Source organism: Artemia sp. Qi Xiang Cuo, chromosome 4 (assembly GCF_049724085.1).
Source record: "Artemia sp. Qi Xiang Cuo chromosome 4, ASM4972408v1, whole genome shotgun sequence".
In the NCBI taxonomy this organism is placed as follows: domain Eukaryota; kingdom Metazoa; phylum Arthropoda; class Branchiopoda; order Anostraca; family Artemiidae; genus Artemia; species Artemia sp. Qi Xiang Cuo.
Window position 1 is genome coordinate 43,949,795 of NC_142797.1, and position 18,648 is coordinate 43,968,442.

General features: G+C 33.9%; 1 protein-coding gene across 1 annotated transcript in view; it reads right to left on the reverse strand.

Annotated features, from left to right (window-relative positions):
- Positions 1-458: 458 nt before the first annotated feature.
- The window catches only part of LOC148953146 (superkiller complex protein 2-like), a 123,922-nt gene continuing 105,732 nt past the window's right edge, over positions 459-18,648 (reverse strand). Inside the window, exon 19 of the mRNA XM_089088329.1 lies at positions 459-1,695. The gene's annotated coding sequence lies outside the window, so the exon portion shown is untranslated. The remainder of the gene's footprint in view (positions 1,696-18,648) is intronic.

The following is an 18,648-nucleotide window of genomic DNA, read 5'->3' on the forward strand; positions in this document are numbered from 1 at the left end:
GTCAAAATTGTCACTAATTTTGCCTGATAGAATTGCCAATAGATGGTTGTTTTACGAGTTCCTTTTTTGATACCAACGGGAAAATACGACAGATTTTTTTCCCATCGGACGAATATGTCGTAAGGAAATTTCCTAGTTTACCACTTTCTATAATTTTTTTTCTATTAGATCGTGGAATTTTATACAATGTTGGTTGAAAAATTCTTTTTTCAGAAATTTATTTTGCATAAAGGTTATTCGGGTATATCAAAATTTTTATATAAACATAAAACGTTTATATAAATTTGTGTTTATCTCCCATTTTGTATCCCTTTAAGATGTGTACTTGATTTAGATTATAGGAGTCGGGGGGTTCTATTTAAGTTTATTTTTGAGGGCAGGAAAGGTGAGACATCTATGTCTTTTTCAGGAGGTTCCTTTGTGTCAGACATGAGCTATTTGGAACTAAAAACCTCACCTCTGATTTCTTTCACTGTTCAGAACTATAATACAAATCCTATAATCCAATTAACAAGGACCAAGGTCACTAATATCCTTTAGGAAAGTCCAAGGACATGCACTGTCTGTAAGAATGTTTAAGTTACACACGGGGAATTTCAACTGGCTAATACCAAGAGTGAAAACACCAATTAGATGTTAACACAGCGGAAGCGAGTTCATAACTGAACTCGCTTATATAAACATAAAATTTTTATATAAATTTGTTTTGAGTTAGTCTCCGATCGACTCGCCAAAACCAGTGAAAATTAGAATGCAAACCGTGTAATATTTTTACCTCTCATTTTTGTTTTCTGATTTTTTTACTTCTGAGTTCTGACATTATTTTAATAGAGACAAGAATTTTGCATTCCGCAATCCAAGTTCGACGAAATAAAAAAATTCACTTAAATTACAAGCAAAATTTGCAGTTTCTCAGTGGCGCCAACTCTCGAAAATGTAGGGAGAAAGGAGGGCAAATAATTTTTCAAATCCGGAAGGGCGGGCTATTTCGTGTTTCTTTTTTCCAAATTTTTAAATGAAAATACCTAACAAGGGTATTTATAAAAATCTAGAGGGAAACCTCCCCTTTCCAATTGGTGCCATTGCAGTTTCCACATTAAAATTTTATAAAGATGGTAGTGTTTTTGCATCTTAGTGCGAAATTCTCATTGTGACTTCAAATTTCACATCTGGGCCTCACCATATCTGGAGTCAAATCATATAAAAACTATAAAAACAATTATTTCCTTGAAATTCTCAATATTGCCTTTAATTACTACATGACACTATTTGCGAAAAAACACAATTCGAACTATGCATTTAATTTGCTTAGGAATAAAACGCGCAAAAATACTTTGAAAATGGCTGGCATGATGTGGAGAATCACAACTACCCTTTACTTATCTTATAAAAGATTTTTCAGTTCATTTGCTGCTGTTAAACCACTATTACTGCTACAAAATAATCGGTGAAATCTCGAAAATTAATACGAAATTTTTACAGAAATGATCAGTGTTTCAATCTAGTCCTCTGTTTTTGTTATTTGGGGTTTGACGCGTTCGACCGATAGGTCATATGCGTTCGTATCACTCGATTGTTCTGTGCCTTCTGTAATCACTAGCTTGCTTGGGTGTCACTTTGGTCAATATTCACTGAACCTGATCATGTATCACTTATCTTACTGTTGGTAGGGAGTAATTCACCTGCAGCAACTGCCTGCGTTGAAAAACAGGAATTATGGTAATGCAACTGTACTTAGTCATAGAGCAATTAAAATACATATACGACACAATAATAATAAATAATACATTTTTACATTATAGCCTATTACATACCTCTATATATAGAAATTTCATCAGATAAAATATGAAAAGATAGATAAGGATAGTAAAACAATTAAATAGATAAAATAATAACTCTAAAATAAAATAATATGGGAGGGGCAGCATGGCCATCAAAATTAATATAATATGGATCCATCTACCATTTATATTGCTTATTATAGGGGTTAATCCCCATAAGCACCTGCCATCAATTATAAACAGGAACCAGAATGATGCAAATACCCTATCAAGCAGCAAATACAAATTTTATACAAGTCAATTATAATAAATAAGACATTTAACTTGTAACCTGTCACCTAGATCAAATTTTAAACAAATAAGGCAATTCTCAAAAAGAAAACACGCAGAAAAAAAAAATGAAATTAGGGAATGAACCAAACCAGTAGTCTTAGTAGTTTTTTTTTTTTTTTACAGAAATGATTAGTTTTTCAATGTAGTCCTTTTTTTACAATTTGCTATCCACGTGATTCCTGAACACGTTTTCTCGCGTGCACCGGAAAATTACAACGCATGTAACTGTTTATTTTCCCACAAAAGAGTCCGTAAAAAGTCGTCCGTATTCTGAACAATTTCTGATGTATGTCGGAACTAAGGGTTACTGTTTTACGGTTTTCGGAGCAATAAGAATTCCTTATTTTTAAAACCAACAGTGATAAAAGTTTTTTTTTTCGCAGGTGAAAATTCTCGTTGAGCGATGAAATTTCACAAAAATGCTGGCATTTTCAGAGCATTGTAGGAAAATTCAATTTCAATCGCGAATTTTCATGTGGAACATGTAAAATCTAATTTTAAATTTTTGGTTTAAGTTTGGCATGCTTGTAAAGGCCAAACATATTTCAGGTTAACTGCGCTTGACGTTGAAAAGTATGTTCAATAGAATTTACCCGTAATGGCGTAAAGTTTGACAAGGTTTAAAATGTCACACATAGCACAAGTTGACTGAACTTGAATTTTATAAATATTTTCGATATAATTAGGCAAAGATGGCAGCATTGTCCCAGCAATATGCGAAAATTACACTACAATTGCAAATCATGCATTGTGAATGCAAAAATTTTGATAGGAAACGTTGGACATGTAAAACAATTTTGTTGTCATTTTGTTTTAAACAATAAATATCAGACTTTTAGTTCATTTGTTAGAATACTTAATTTACAATTTTTATGGTTACTATGTAAAACATTCTGTTTAAAAATTTTTGTTTTAAACTGGGCACGATTTTAAAGGCAATATTTACAAAATCGACTGCCCTGGAAGTTGGAAAATATAAGCTGTCATTCCATACGAAAAATGACAGTATGTGTGACAAAATTTCGCAAATACGGCGGTGGTATTTTCGTACACAGCTACGCGCGCTCCTCTTCCATCCCAATCCATTCAAAGCCTCCCTCTTTAAACCCTCCCAAGAAGTTCCCATTTCCCTAAAATCTTTCCTTGCATCCTCACACTCCATTCTAATCATATGTTAGTATAATACTAAAATAATCTGAATTCTAGATTATACCCTTGATCGTACCAAAACGTGTACGTAGCAGTCTACAATGTCGAAATCCCTTCCAAATTTTGCAACAAAATTCAACCCTTTTGGAAAAAAAAACTGTCCGACATTTATTTAGTATCATATAGAATTTATGCGCAATTATGCGCACATGCTGAAAGAAGATAAAAACGAAGGAAAAAATCTAAACAAGGAATGAAAAAGAAAATTGAACTACTACAAGATGCCAAAATATTGGCCCTGACCATGAGGGCTTGTATGACAATTTTTTTCCCGATCGGACGAATATTTAAGCAAACAGTTTTTTCGGTAAAAGGTCCGGCTTTGTCTAATGGTTGAGATAGAAAATGATCGTACCGTTTATATCTCTCTACAGTGCCCGGAATTATCAAAATGGTTACAGGATTATATTTGTATTAGCGCTGCATTTCGTGTTGCCAATTTTAGCCCTTCAACGCATGCTGGAATATACTCCGTGGATTTCGAACTTCCATTAAAGTAAACAAATGCTCAAAACTGCTTTAGAATATGCTAAAAAGTGTATACGTCAACTAAAATTCTTTTGTCGAAAATAAAGAAACAACAGTATTTTAGAAGAATCACGATTTTCAATCATCTTACGATAGCGCTGAGGAAAGCGCTGCGTGTGCTAATTGGAAATGCATGGGTTCGTTCCCGCTTGTCGTAAGGAAACTTGCTATTAATTCTCCAACACTATAATTTTTTTTCTTTTTAGATTGTGGAATTTTATAGAATGTCGGTTGAAAAATATCTTTTTAAGAAATTTATTTTGCAAAAACATTATTCGGGTATTTCAAAATTTTTACATAAACACAAAATGTTTATATACAAACATTTGTGTTAGTCTCCCATTGAATCACAAAAACCAGTGAAAAATTAGAATACAAACGGTGCAACATTTTTACCTCAGTTTTGGTTTCTGATTTTTTACTCCTGAGTTCTGACATGATTTTAAAAGAGACATGGATCGTGCATTCCGCAATCCAATTACGATGAAATAAAAAATTCACGTAAATTACAAGAAAAAATTGGCAGTTTCTCAGTGGTGCCAACTAAAAAAAACTTAGGGGTACGGAGGGAGGAGGGCACATTATTTTTCAGATCCAGAAGGGGGGGGGGCTATTTTTTTCAAATTTTTAAATGAAAATACCCAACAAGAGTATTTATAAAAATCTAGAGGGAAACCTCCCCCTCCAGTTGGTGCTATTGCAGTTTTCGTGTTAAAATTTTACAAAGATGGTAGTGTTTTAGCATCTCAGTGTGAAATCCTCATTGTGACTTTAGATTTCACAATTGGACTTCACCATATCTGACGTCAAATCCTATACAAACTATATAAAAGACTTGCATGCTTGAAATTCTCGATATTCCTTTTAATTCCTACATGGCGCTATTGGCAAAAAAGCGCAATTCGAACATTTAATTTGCATAGGAAAAACGCGCCAAAATACTTTAAAAATCACTGGCACGATGTGCAGAAATCGCAACTACTCTTGACTTATCTTATAGAATATTTTTCAGTTCATTTGCTGCTGTTACACTTCTATTATTACTACCAAATAATCAGCAAAATCTCGCAAATTACTACAAAATTTGTACATAAATATATCGATTTTTCAATGTAGTCCTTTTATAACAATTTGCTATTCACGTGATTCCTGAACACGTTTTCTTGCGTGCACTGGAAAATTCGTGTGCACTTGTACAACGCATGTAAATGTTTATTTCCCCACAAAACAGCTCGTAAAAAATTGCCCGTAATCTGAACAATTTCTGAGGAATGTCGGAACTAACAGTTACTGTTTTATGGTTTTTGGAGCAATAAGAATTCCTTATTTTGAAAACCAACAAAGATGAAAGTTTTTTTTTCTCAGGTGAAAATTTTCGCTGAGCGATGAAATTTCACAAAAATGGTGGCATTTTCAGAGCATAGTAGGAAAATTCAATTTCAACTGCAAATTTTCATGGGGAAGATGTAAAATCTAATTTTAGACTTTTGGTTTAAGTTTGGCATGATTGTAAAGGCCACACATTTTTCAAGTTGACTGCGCTCGACTTTGAAAAATATGTTCGATAAAATTAGCCGAAAATGGCTACATTGATTCAGTGTAAATGCAGGAATTGAGTTGCGACAGCAAATTTTGCATTGCAATTATAAATTTTCATGGGAATAATGGGAAATTTCAAATTCTAATTTTTGGTTTAAGTTCGACATTGTTTTAGATGTCACTTATAGCACAAGTTGACTGAGCTTGAATTTGATAAATATTTTCGATATAATTATGCAAAGATAGCGGTATTGTCCCAGCAATATGTGAAAATTGCACTCCAATTCCAAATTTTGCATTGTGAATGCAAAATTTTAATGGGAACCGTTGGAAATGTAAAACAATTTCGTTGTCATTTTGTTGTAAACTATAAATATCAGACTTTTACTTCCTGTGGTAGCATATAGAAATGCAAATTTTGATGAGAACCATGGAAAATCTGTAGTTTCAAAATTTTTGGTTCAAACTTGGGGAGCTTTTCAAGGCCACACATACAAAATTGATTGCCAGGGAAGTTCGAAAATACAAGCTTTCATTCCATACGGAAGCTTGCAGTATGTGTGATAAAATTTCGCAAATACGGCGGTGGTATATTCGTACACAGCTACGAGCACTCCTCCTCCATCCCAATCCATTCAAAGCCTCCCTCTTCACACCCTCCCAAGAAGTTCCAATTTCCCTTAAATCTTTCCTTGCATCCTCCCGCTCCATTCTATTCATATGTTAGTGTAATACTAAAATAATCGGAATTCTATATTATACCCTCGAATTTACCTAAACGTATATGTAACAGTCTACGATGCCTAAATCCCTTCCAAACTTTGCAACAAAATTCAACACTTTTGGAAAAAAACTGTCCGACATTTATTTAGACTCATATAGAATTTATGCGCACATATGCCAGGGCTTCCACAAAGTCCCTAAAGTCCCTAAAATTGAGTGAAGTTTCCTATTGGTCCCTTAAATTGATAAAGGTCTCTAAAACCCCATTTTTTGCTTTGGTTTCAAGCTCTGTATCCTGAAGGGTACCAATACCTGTGAGTATACGGTTTTTAAGGGGTGCTACCATTTCATCTAACTGTCATAACCACTAAACGTCATTTCGTCTAAAAGGAAAATCCGTCAGAATATCGACAGGTCAGGACATTGACAGTCATAACATCGACACTTCAGTACATCGACAGTCACAATCGCTACCCGTAAGAACGTCAAAAGTCATAACATTGTTAGTGTTCATCAACACTCAAAATCGCTTCCCTTCAGAACGTCGACAGTCATAACATCGACACGTAGGACATCGACAAAAAATTTATAAGTATATAATAGTAATAAGTATATATTAGTTTAGAAATAAATTTTGGCTATATATTTGCACATCAGGGGGGGGGGGGGGTAAAGCATAGCATATATTAAATACGTAACCTAACCTAACCTAGGTACCTTTCCCTTCAAAAGCCCAAAAAACTGAAGTTTAAGAGTTTAAGAGGTTATGATGGATTTTCTCGATGTCCTGATGTGTCGATGCCATGACTATCAACACTCTGACGGGTAGCGATTGTGACTGTTAATGAGTTGACATGTTGATGATTTGAATCTCGACGTCCTGACGGGTAGCGTTAGTGATTGTCGATGTCTTGATGTGTCGATGTTATGACTGTCTATGTCATGACGTGTCGATGTTCTGACGGATTGTTTGTCGATTTTATGATGGATTTTTTCGATGTCCTAACGGTAGTGGTCCTGACGTATCGATGTCTTGACGCCTTCCCGATTTTTAGTTACCCATCAAAAGTTACGTGCCTGAGAAAATTTGCCCTAATTTCGAAAAAAGGGGAAAACAACCCCTAAAAGTCATAGAACTTTAACTCACACGATCAGATTCAGCGTTTCAGAGAACCCTACTATAGAAGTTTCAAGCTCCTATCTGCAAATATGTGGAATTTTGTATTTTTTGTCAGAAGAACGATCACAGATGCGTGTTTATTTTTTGTTTTTTTTTTTTTTCCCCAGGGGTGATCATATTGATCCAGTAGTCCTAGAATATCGTGAGAGGGCTCATTCGAACGGAAATTGAAAGTTCTAGTGCCCTTTTAAAGTGACCATACAAATTGGAGGGCAACTTGGCCTCCTCCCACGCTCATTATTTTCTCGAAGTCACCCAATCAAAATTTTGAGATATCCATTTTCTTCAGCATAGTCAAAAATCTAATAAATATGTCTTTGAGGATGACTTAATCCCACACAGTTTCCGGGGGAAGTGCTGTAAGTTATGAACTTTGCCCATTGTTTACATATAGTATTCATGATTGGGAAGTATACAGACATTTTCAGGAGGGATTTTGTCTAGTGGGGGGGGGTCTTTGGAGGGGTTCACGGGGTAGGATCTTTCCGTGGAGGATGTTTCCTTTGGAGAAGGGACATTTATATGTAGGGAAGCTGAATTCCCCGGCATTATTTAAAAACGATCAGAAAGTTATTAAAAAAAAGTTTTTTCAACTGAAAGTAAGGAATAACATTAAAACTTAAAACGAGTAGAAATTATTACGTATATGCGATCCGGGTTGCAGCGGTAGCTAGCAATCCGGGCTGCAACGGTAGCTAGCAATCCGAAATGCAGCGGTAGCTAGCAACCTAGTAAGAGGCGATCACGTCCAATGTTGAGAAATATAAAAACCCATAACTCCTAAAAAAGGAAGTCAGATCAAAACAAAGCGTACACCTTTAGAACCACCTTATCCGAAATCCTTATATATGAAATTTTCTGTCCCTTGGCTTGAACAGCAAGGGAAATATATTTGCTTGAAAATCAAGAAAAGTGGCTGCTACTACAGCATTCTGCCTAAACGGCATCTTTTTTTTTCTTTTTTCTTTATTTTCTTCCACAGATAACTTGGCACTGGAACATCGTTGAGAGTTGTTCAATGGCTCATTTTAAAGAAAATTAATGGGGTTAAAAACCTTTTGCGATTAAAACAAATTATTTTAAAAATAGAATCAATTTTTTACGAAAAACCGCATATTTCATGTTAAAGATTGATCAATGACGTCATAATCATAGGCTATAGTCAGGTTTATATAAAGGATCAGTCTAGTTAATCATAATTATTACAGTAATTACATAATCCGGGTTGCAGCGGTAGCTAGCAAGCTAGTAAGAGACGATCACGTCCAATGTTAAGAAATATAATAACACTCCTAAAAATAGAACCAGATCACAATAAAAAGTACACAACTAGAACCGTATTGTCTGAAAACCCTATATAGGAAAATTTCTGTCCTTTGGCTTGAACAACAAGGGAAATATATTGGGTTGAAAATCCAGAAAAGTGGTAGCTACTAGCATTCTGCCTAAGTGGCCTTTTTTTCTTTTTTCTTTATTTACTTCCAAAGATAGCTTGGCACTGGAATATCGCAAAGAGTTGTTCAATGGCTCATTTTAAAGAAATTAATGGGGTTAAAAACCTTTTGTAATTAAAACAAATAATTTTTAAAATAGAATTAATTTTTCTATGAAAAACTGCCTATTTCATGTTAAAGATTCATAAATGACGTCATAATAATAGGTTGTAGACAGGTCGTCTCTTACTATTCCAATTAAGAAAAAGCTTTAGGGTTTTTCCTGTTTGTAATTTCATATCAAACATATTCAAACAAGCGAGAAACACCGCCTAAAAGTCATTGAATCTTAATGATTTGGTTATAACCTATACGAATAATAACATCATTCATCAAGTTTGTACACGAAAATGCAGTTTTTGTCAAAATTTTTAGGAAAAGCCAAGACAGATAGTCTGAATAATTGGAGAGGCAAATCTAGGATAAGCCAATTTTAGGATTGTATAAAATGATGTCATCCTTCATCCTTTCCGGGTTGCAGCGGTAGCTAGCAACCTAGTAAGAGACGATCACGTCCAATGTTAAGAAATATAAAAACCCATAGTTCCTAACAAAGGAGTCAGATCAAAACAAAAAGTACACCATTAGAACCGCCTTGTCCGAAAACCCTGTATAGTAAACTTTCTCTCTCTTGGCTTGAACAGCAAGGGAAATATATTGGCTTGAAAATCAAGAAAAGTGGCAGCTACTACAACATTCTGCCTAAACGGGATATTTTTTTTTCTTTTGTATCCAGAGATAGCTTGGCACTGGAACATCGTAGATAGTTGTTCAATGGCTCATTTTAAAGGAAATTAGTTGGGTTAAAAATCTATAGTAACTAAAATAAATTATTTCTAAAAGAGAATAAATTTTTCCACCAAAAACTGCATTTTTGATGTCTTTTCACACTGCAGTCTTTCAAACATAATCGTATACCAGCGGTAAGATTTGAACCCACGCCTCTGAAGAGACTGGTGGCTAACACCAGTGCCTTGGACCACTCGGCCAGGCTGCCTCCCATAAATAAATATATATGTGAATTTGGGTTGCAGCAGTAGCTAGCAACCTAGTAAGAGACGATCAGTCCAATGCTAAGAAATATAAAAACCCAAAACTCCTAAAAATAGAGTCAGATCAAAACAAAAGTACATCATTAGAACTACCTTGTCTGAAACCCTACTAGATAAATAATGAATGTCATCATAGTTTTTACATTAAAAGACGATCATTAGAATTATAGTATAGAACGAATCCCGGTTGCAACTGATGTTATCAAAAATAAAGTAAAGAACGATAAGAAGTTTCAGTAAAGAACAAACCTTAGCCTATAGTAACAAAAATTACAATATCTGGGTGGCACCGGTAGCTAGCAACCTAGTAATTGCATAATCTGGGTTGCAGTGGTAGCTAGCAACCTAGTAAGAGAAGTTATATTAAAACACGAATACATGAAAAGACAATCAATGGAATAACAAGCCATTGCATACATTGGACTTAGTTAGCTACTAATTGTTTGATACATAAGTAACAGTAAAGAATACCAGCGGTAAGATTTGAACCCCTGCCTCCGAAGAGACTGGTGGCTAAAACCAGCACCTTGGACCACTCGGCCACGCTGCCTCTCATAACTATGTGAATCCGGGTTGCAGCAGTAGCTAGCAAGCTATTAAGAGACGATCACGTCCAATGCTAAGAAATATAAAAACCCACAACTCCTAAAAATAGAGTCAGATCAAAACAAAAGTACATGATTATTTTACATAAGGTATCGATACTGTAAATGAGAATTTTGTAAGTAACATCGATATCATAGTTTTATTGATAATCAAACAGTTTGTGGTAACGAACTGTACAGTAAGATGAAGTAGTAAGATGATTGTAACTGAAGTATTAAATCAAACAGTTTGTGCTCATAATAAATAGCTATGTAATGGCTCATTTATAAGGAAATTGCTGTATATAGAAATATGTATATAATATTAAAAGACGATCATTAGAAGAACAAACGATTGCATACATTGGACTTAGTTAGCTGCCTGATTCTTTGAGAGTGGTCTCTTACTACTCCAAAGAAGAAAAAGCCGTAGGCTTTTTCTTGTTTGTAATCCGGGTTTATATAATATGGGTTGTCAAACAGTTTGTTTAAATAAAGGATCGATATATTTTACAGTAATAATAGTAAAAGACAAACCGCAGCCCATAGTAGCCAGAAGTTAAAAAACATGGTGATAATATAGAGACACTCAAGAATGTTTTATTGGTAAGAATAAATTTAAAAGAATAACAATAAAAATTGATATTTAGTCCATATTGACTGAAGTGTTATCAGGAATCATTATATAGATATTATAGTATAGCATCCAACAATTCGTGGTAACGAACTGTATAGTAAGAGAGACTCGTCTCAATAGAAACCGAAACTCTAAAAAATGGAATTTTAATATCAATAGGTTCATCTTTAGAATTGGATTTTTACGCTGATTTGAAATATTTAAGTTTCATCAAGTTCAGTCTTACTTATCAAAAGTTAGGAGCCTGGAAAAATTTGCCATATTTTCAAAAAAAGGGGAAAACACCCCTCAGAAGTCACAGAATCTTAATGAAAATCACACCATCCGTTTCATTGAATCAGAGAACCTTGTTGAAGAGGTTTAGAGTAAAGAGCAGCTAGTGCCAGGACTAGCACTAATAGCTCATTATCACTGCTAGTACCAGAGGGAGCATAGCTTTACTCTGCTAAACTAAAAAGCAAGACAACAGCATCAGCACTGAAAATACTATAGCAAAGACTATGGAAACTGCTAAAAGAGGAAAAACAAGTCCTACTCCAATAAAAAAACAGTGGCATCTAGTGTCACATAGCAAAATCCTAATAGTAATTACAAAAACATGAGTAAAAAACGGCACTTGCTTTACACTGGGCTGATGATAATAAAAATTCGCTCTTGCCAAAAAAGACACAGAGGGATTTTTCACATTTTCACCTTTTTTGTTTCAGATTTTTGGCTAAAATCTAAAATTCAAGTTCTAAATTAGGCCAAACTAACAGAAAAGTACTTTAATTAACATAAGACTGTGAGAAACTAATAAGAGCTTCAACTTCCTGTCTAAGTGGAAGAAATACAGTATCGTCTAGAGTCAATTGAGGGGTGGGGCATTTGTCCCCCCTTTTGATTTTAAAACTATCCGTCTTTGTGGTTTTTGAACAAAAGATGGAAAAAAGGACTCCCGTAGATTTCAAAAAATTTTGTCCCTCTTCTTCCATTTTCATAAATTGACGCCACTTTTAAATTTGCTCCTTTAACTTTAAAATTTTAAAAAATTCAAAAGTATAAAATTCAAATTCAAAAGTATAAAATTCATAGTAAAAAATTCAAAGTTTTGTTTTCCACATATAATTTTACATATTTTTCTGTTTTCGAAAAGTTTGAATTTTTTTTTACACATAACGTCACTTCTTACACAAATTTTCTCTTCGAAGTCACATCTTTTTTCCTCCTTTAATATCTTTCCTTTAATACTAACAAACTTTTACTTAATACTATCAAATTTCTCCTGGAATTAACAGGTTCTTTTCTTAATAGTAACAATTTTTTTTCTAATAGCAGCAAGTTATCTGTCAATTATAAGATATTTCTCTTTGAAGGAAACAATTTTATGTCTATGCAAAAAGGTTTTTCCCCAGAAGTAGCAAGTTTCTCTTAACACTAACAAATTTTCTCTTCGAAGTAATATCTTTTTTCCTTAATGCTAACAATCTGTTACTTAATACTATAATAATAATAATAATAATAATTTATTTTTGACCCACTAACAATTATAAAAAAAGTGGAGTAACAAAAGAAAATAAAAAGTAAAGACATACAAAAACAAAACACATGCAAAATAATATCAATGTAAAAAATACAAATCAAAACAATCGCACAAGAGGATGAAAAGGACCCAACCGCTTGCAGGCCTCATCTTTTAACTTGGAGTACAACTTATTATATGACGTCAATATATCAGTTGCATTAAATATTCGAATAATCTTACGGTTTCTATACCAACGAGGCAAATACAAAAGATATTTACAATAACGGAAATACAAAACTCTAATATCCTGCATATCACTATTATTAAAAAATGGGCGCAAACCTGATAGAAAAAGAATGGGATGGTCACAATACGTAGAATAGAGTTTAGCCAATGCCTTACGAGAATGTCGGTCACGATTTGGGACAATTTTAGCATAACCTGCTTTAAGCTTATTCTTGATATCTGCAAGTGCACTAGCACGGATAGCTGAAATAGAAGAGCAGATACTAATCCCGAGCCAACGCAACGCAGGAGCCAGCTTAACTGAAAAAGAACTACAAATCACCTCACCACTTGTGTTTTTGGCATTGAAAATAAGATACTCACATTTTTCAGCATTAAGTACAATGCCAGTTGTTTCAAAAAGCTTCGGAACAAACCGGGTAGACTAACCTTTGGTGAATTTTAAACGGCTAATCAGTAACAAGTCATCTGCATAAGCAATGGGAGATAAATTAGTTAGACCCGTAAAACACGATGGAAAAATACGAGAAAGCACAGGGTATAAACAAGCATTAAAGAGGTATGGTGACAGAACCCCTCCCTGCCTAAGTCCAGACCGAATTGGAATATTACCAAAAAAGATCTCTCCTGACCGAAGTCGAACATATGAATTTGCATACCAAAAACGAAGGACACATATAACAGATGAATTCACTCCTAGCTGGGTAAGAGAATACCATCAAATCAAATTTCTCTTGGAGGTAACATGTTTTTTCGTAAGAGTAACAAATTTTTTTCTAATAGCAGCAAGTTTTCCCTTAAAGATAACAAATTTCTCTTAGAAATAACAATTTTCTGTCTAGACTAACAAGCTTTCTGTTAGAACAAGCAAGTTTTTCTTAACACTAAGAAATTTTCTCTTTGAAGTAAGATCTGTTTTCCTTAATACTAAAAAATTTTTAATTAAAACTATCAAATATCTCTTGGAAGTAACAGTTTTTTCTTAATAGTAAAAAATTTTTCTAATAGCAAGTTTTCTGTCAAAGAGAAGATATTACTCTAAGGAGTAACAATTTGTGGTCTATGCTAACAAGTTTTCCGTTAGAAGTAGCAAGTTTTTCTTAACAGTAACAAATTTTTTCTTCGAAATAACAACTTTCTCCTCATTACAAACAAAGTTTTACTTAATACTATCTAACTTCTCTTGGAAGTAATTGGTTTTTTCTTAATAATAACAAATTTTTTCTAATACCAGCAAGTTCTCCGTCAAAGAAAAGACATTTTTCCTGGAAGTAACAATTTTATGGTTATGCTAATAAGTTACCTGCAAGAAAACTTCTTAACTACATTAAGTTAACTACGTTTAATTTAGGTTCATTTAACTTAAGTTAGCTCAAGTGGTTATGTTCACAAGACCATGAAAAAACCGGTTACTTCCATGAAAAATTTGATGGCATTAAGTAAAAGATTGTTAGTATTAAAGAAAAGTTATTACATTGAAGGGAAAACTTCTTAGCGTTAAGAAAAGCCAGCGAGTTTTAGTGGAAAACTTGTTATCATAAACAAAAAGAAATCGTTACTTCTATGAGAGATATCTTATCTTTGACAAAAAATTTGCTGCTGTTAGAAAATATCTCTTACTTTTAAGAAAAACCTATTATTTCCAAGAGGCATTTGATAGTATTAAGTAAAAATTTGTTAGCATTAAGGAAAAAAGATATTACCCCGAAAATAAAATTTGTTAGTGTTAAGAAAAACTTGCTTCTTCTAGCAGAAAACTTGTTGGCCTAGACAGTAAATTGTTACTTCTAAGAGAAATTTGTTATCTTTGACAGAAAGCTTGCTGCTATTAGAAAAAAATTTGTTATTATTAAGAAAATATCTTTTACCTCCAATAGAAGTTTGATTATATTAAGTAAAATTTGGTTAGTATTAAGGAAAAAGTGGGTACTTTGAAGAGAAAATTTGTTAGTGTTCAGAAAAACTTTCTAGTTCTAACAGAAAACTTGTTAGCGTAAGAAGAAAATTGTTTCTTCTAAGAGAAGTTTGTTATCTTTGACGGAAAATATATTTCCGAAAGATATTAGAGAAAAATTTGTTGCTATTATGAGAAAACCTGTTACTTCCAAGAGAAATTTGACAGTATTAAGTAAATGTTTGTTATACTGATAAGATAAACGACAACACAACACGAGAAAAATATCTTGAGCCATATATCCTTAATATTAACATTATTAGTATTAAGGGAATAGTTGGTACTTTGAAGATAAAATTTGTTAGTGTTAAGAACAATTTGCTACTTCTAGAGGAAAATTTATAATCATAAACACAAAATTGTTACCTCTAATAAAAAATCTTATCTTTGACAGAAATCTTACTGTAATTAAAAAAACCTTCTTTACTATGAAGAAAACCTATTACTTCCAAGAGACATTTGACAGTATTAAGTAAAACTGTGTTAGTATTAAGGAAAAAAGTTTTTACTTCAAAGAGAAAATTTGTTAGTGTTAAGAAAAACTTGCTTCTTCTAACTTCTTCTAACAAAAGTTCTAGTTCAATTTTTAAGAGTCAAAAGATATCCGAGGGCAACTAGCTGCCCCCCGCCCCCACACACCCCTTTTCCCCCAAGCCCATCCGATAAATTTCTTATAATAGTCATTTCATTAAAAATAGTTCAAAGGTCAGATAAGAAAAATTCCTGTGTCGACAGAACGACCCAGGGCCCGGAGGCAAGCGCTATGAGTAATGCTCTGGAGGCATGTATAGTTCTTATGGAAGGAATGCTCGTATAAACTTTGGAGAGGGTTCATTTGTTTGAAAATTTAAAGTTCTTGTTCACTTTTTAAGAGTCAAAAGAGATTGGAGGGCGCCGCCCTCTCCCTCCGCCACACCCAAAATACAGCAGATAAACAATTTAAGATAGACATTTTGTTAAAAATAGTTCAAAGTTCATATAACAAAAACACCAGTGTCGACACAGCCCCCCCAGGGCCCGAGGGTAGACGGTATAAGTTTTACACTGGGGGCATATATGGTTCTTATGGAAGGGATGCTCGTATAAAGTTAATAGAGGGCTCATTTGATTTGAAATGGAAAATTGTAATTCTCTTTTTAAGAGTCAAAAGTGATTGGAGGGCAGCTAGCCTCCCCCCACACTCCATTTATTTTTTTTCACGAGGCACTTCATATAGAAGGGGTATTCGTATAAACTTAAAAGGGGGCTCATTCGATTGGAAATCGAGAATTCTACTCCCCTTTTTAAGAGTCAAAAGTGATCAGAGGGCAACTATCCCCCCATGCCCTTTTTCACCAAATACAAGTAGTAACCATGAATAAGGTCCAGAAGGGACAAGGCCTGAGACATGAATATACAGTGCAGTTTCACGCCTACACGCCTTACCAAGGACAGTCATCTATTGATACAGAGGGTACATGCCTTACAAGACGGGTTTCAGTACCAACTCGCATTTTCTGGACCAAACAGAGATGTATAAGGAATTATACAAAAATATACTGTATTGATATCTCTCGCACACAAGAATCCAGAATCAAAAGACGGGTATTCGTATGCAAGGCTCGTTATACCTTGAAGCGTTCCACATTTGATTATGCTAAGAGGGGGCACGCTAATCTGGTTTCTACTATTATTTTTTAACTACGCCACATTGACGCCATCTATGGCTAATCAATGCTTTAAAATTAAATAATACGCAAGTGACAGTCCTAGATGGAGGCTAAACCAGATATATTTTTAACACGATGCATGAAAAAAGTAGCACAGTTTTGATTATTTAGTTCACCTATTATTTATTCAGGATATTATTGGGGAGCGTTGTTCACCCTCTCTACAATAGCATAACCCAGCATGGGATAAAAGAAAAAATGCATGTCATTTTCCACTTACGAACGCATGAGATATTTTTGCGGGCTAGTCAAAATTGCCTATATCATCTGATACAAAGCGATTGAATTATGCATTGGTCCTGTAATCCATTGTCAATCAATATGATGAGATAGTTAAATGTAACTATACAAAAAAAAGGTTTGTCTCTTTTTTTATGATAATTCAAGAATTTAAAGGCTACACATTGTTCAATTTTAGTCCTAAAAATGAGACATTTTGCGAGCTAAGAATCCTTTTACCCAAAATACCCTTTATACCTGGACAGCTGCTATCAAAATCGCGAAAGATTTGTAGTCCCCTGTCAATCATAACGCCTGATAATAGATAGTTAAAAGCCAGCTACAACGAAAAAACGTATTGAATAAAAAGAATAATATATATCTACTCACTCTATTAGGTCTTTAGGTCCCTTCTAAACCCTTTATATCACTTATAAACGGTTATTATTGTCAAAATGCAGTTTCAGTCAGAGACCTTTAAGGCTTGGAAACATAATTAAAAAAGGGGGGAATGGCGGAGTCGAACCGCGGACCTCCCGCACGCATAGCAGTTGCTCTATCACTGAGATACATCCCCCTGATGATTTTAATGCTTAATGGTGTTTATGCAAAATCGAAGTTGTAGAAAAGCTAATATAGTCAGACGTCAAAACTCTTGTTTTTCAAACAAAGTTGAGATAGTGACTAGTGCTATGTAATCATCTAGACAGTGACTTTTTGGGGGAATAAAAAGCAAGTAAAGAAATAGTGCAAAACCACTTTTAAGGGAAGAATATTTTTAAAATAAAAATAGTAGATACATTGTTGATTAAGGAAATATTACGAGCTGGTCGTTTGAAACAGCATAAAGAATATGATTATTAGCCTACCATTGGGGCTATTGAGAAAAAAAAATTTCAAGAAAACAGTTCTTGCTTCAAAATACTCGGACAAATTGTAGTCAACACATTTTGAAGGCGCTTCCCCTAAACTTTACCCCCACCCTTCCCCCTAATGTGCAAATATACAGTCAAAATTATAGATTTTCCATTCATTTTGCATTCACTGAAAAATTTCACCTGGAGATCTGGGTCTAAAATGAATTTAGTATTATTAATAAATAAATATGGTCTCAAATTAACCAAACTTAATAAATTAAATATAAAAGAACTAAAGTTTGTATGAGCAATCTAAAGTGTTTATAAGTATTATAAAGGGTTTAGGAGTGACCTAAAATGCTTTAAAAGGCCTAAATTGCTTACGAGCGATCTAAAGCGTTAATAAGTGATATAAAGGGTTTAAAAGAGACTTAAAGTGTTATAAAGTGCGATCTGCAGCGTTTATAAGTGACATAGCCCACAGGGTTTAGAAGTGACCTAAAGCGTTATAAAAAGTAAAAATAAAGAGCTTATGAGCGATCTAAAACGGTTAAGAAGTGACATAAGGCTTGATAAAAGACCTAGAGTGCTTATGAGTGATCTAAATCGTTTATAAGTAAAATAAGGCTTTAGAAGTGACCTAGAGGTATTTAGGTCTTTTATAGCGCTTTAGGTTACATCAAACCCTTTATATCACTTATAAACGCTTCAGATCGAATAAAACCCTTAAACTCATTTATAAACGCTTTAGATCCCTCAGAAGCACTTTAGGGCTTTTATAGCGCTTTCGGTTACATCTAAGGCCTTTATATCACTTTTAAACGCTTTAGATCGCTCATAAGCACTTTAGGTCACATCTAAACCCTTCATATTGCTTAAAAACGCTTTAGATGACTTATAAGCACTTTAGGTGTTTTATAAATTTTTAAGTCACTTCTAAACCCTTTATATCTTTTACAAATTTAGAACAGTTCTAAGCCCTTTTAGGTCTAAACCATTTTATGTCTTTTATAACGCTTTAGGTTACTTTTAAACCCTTTATGTCACTTATAAACGCTTTAGGTCGCTCATATGCACTTTAGGTGTTTTTATAAAGCTTT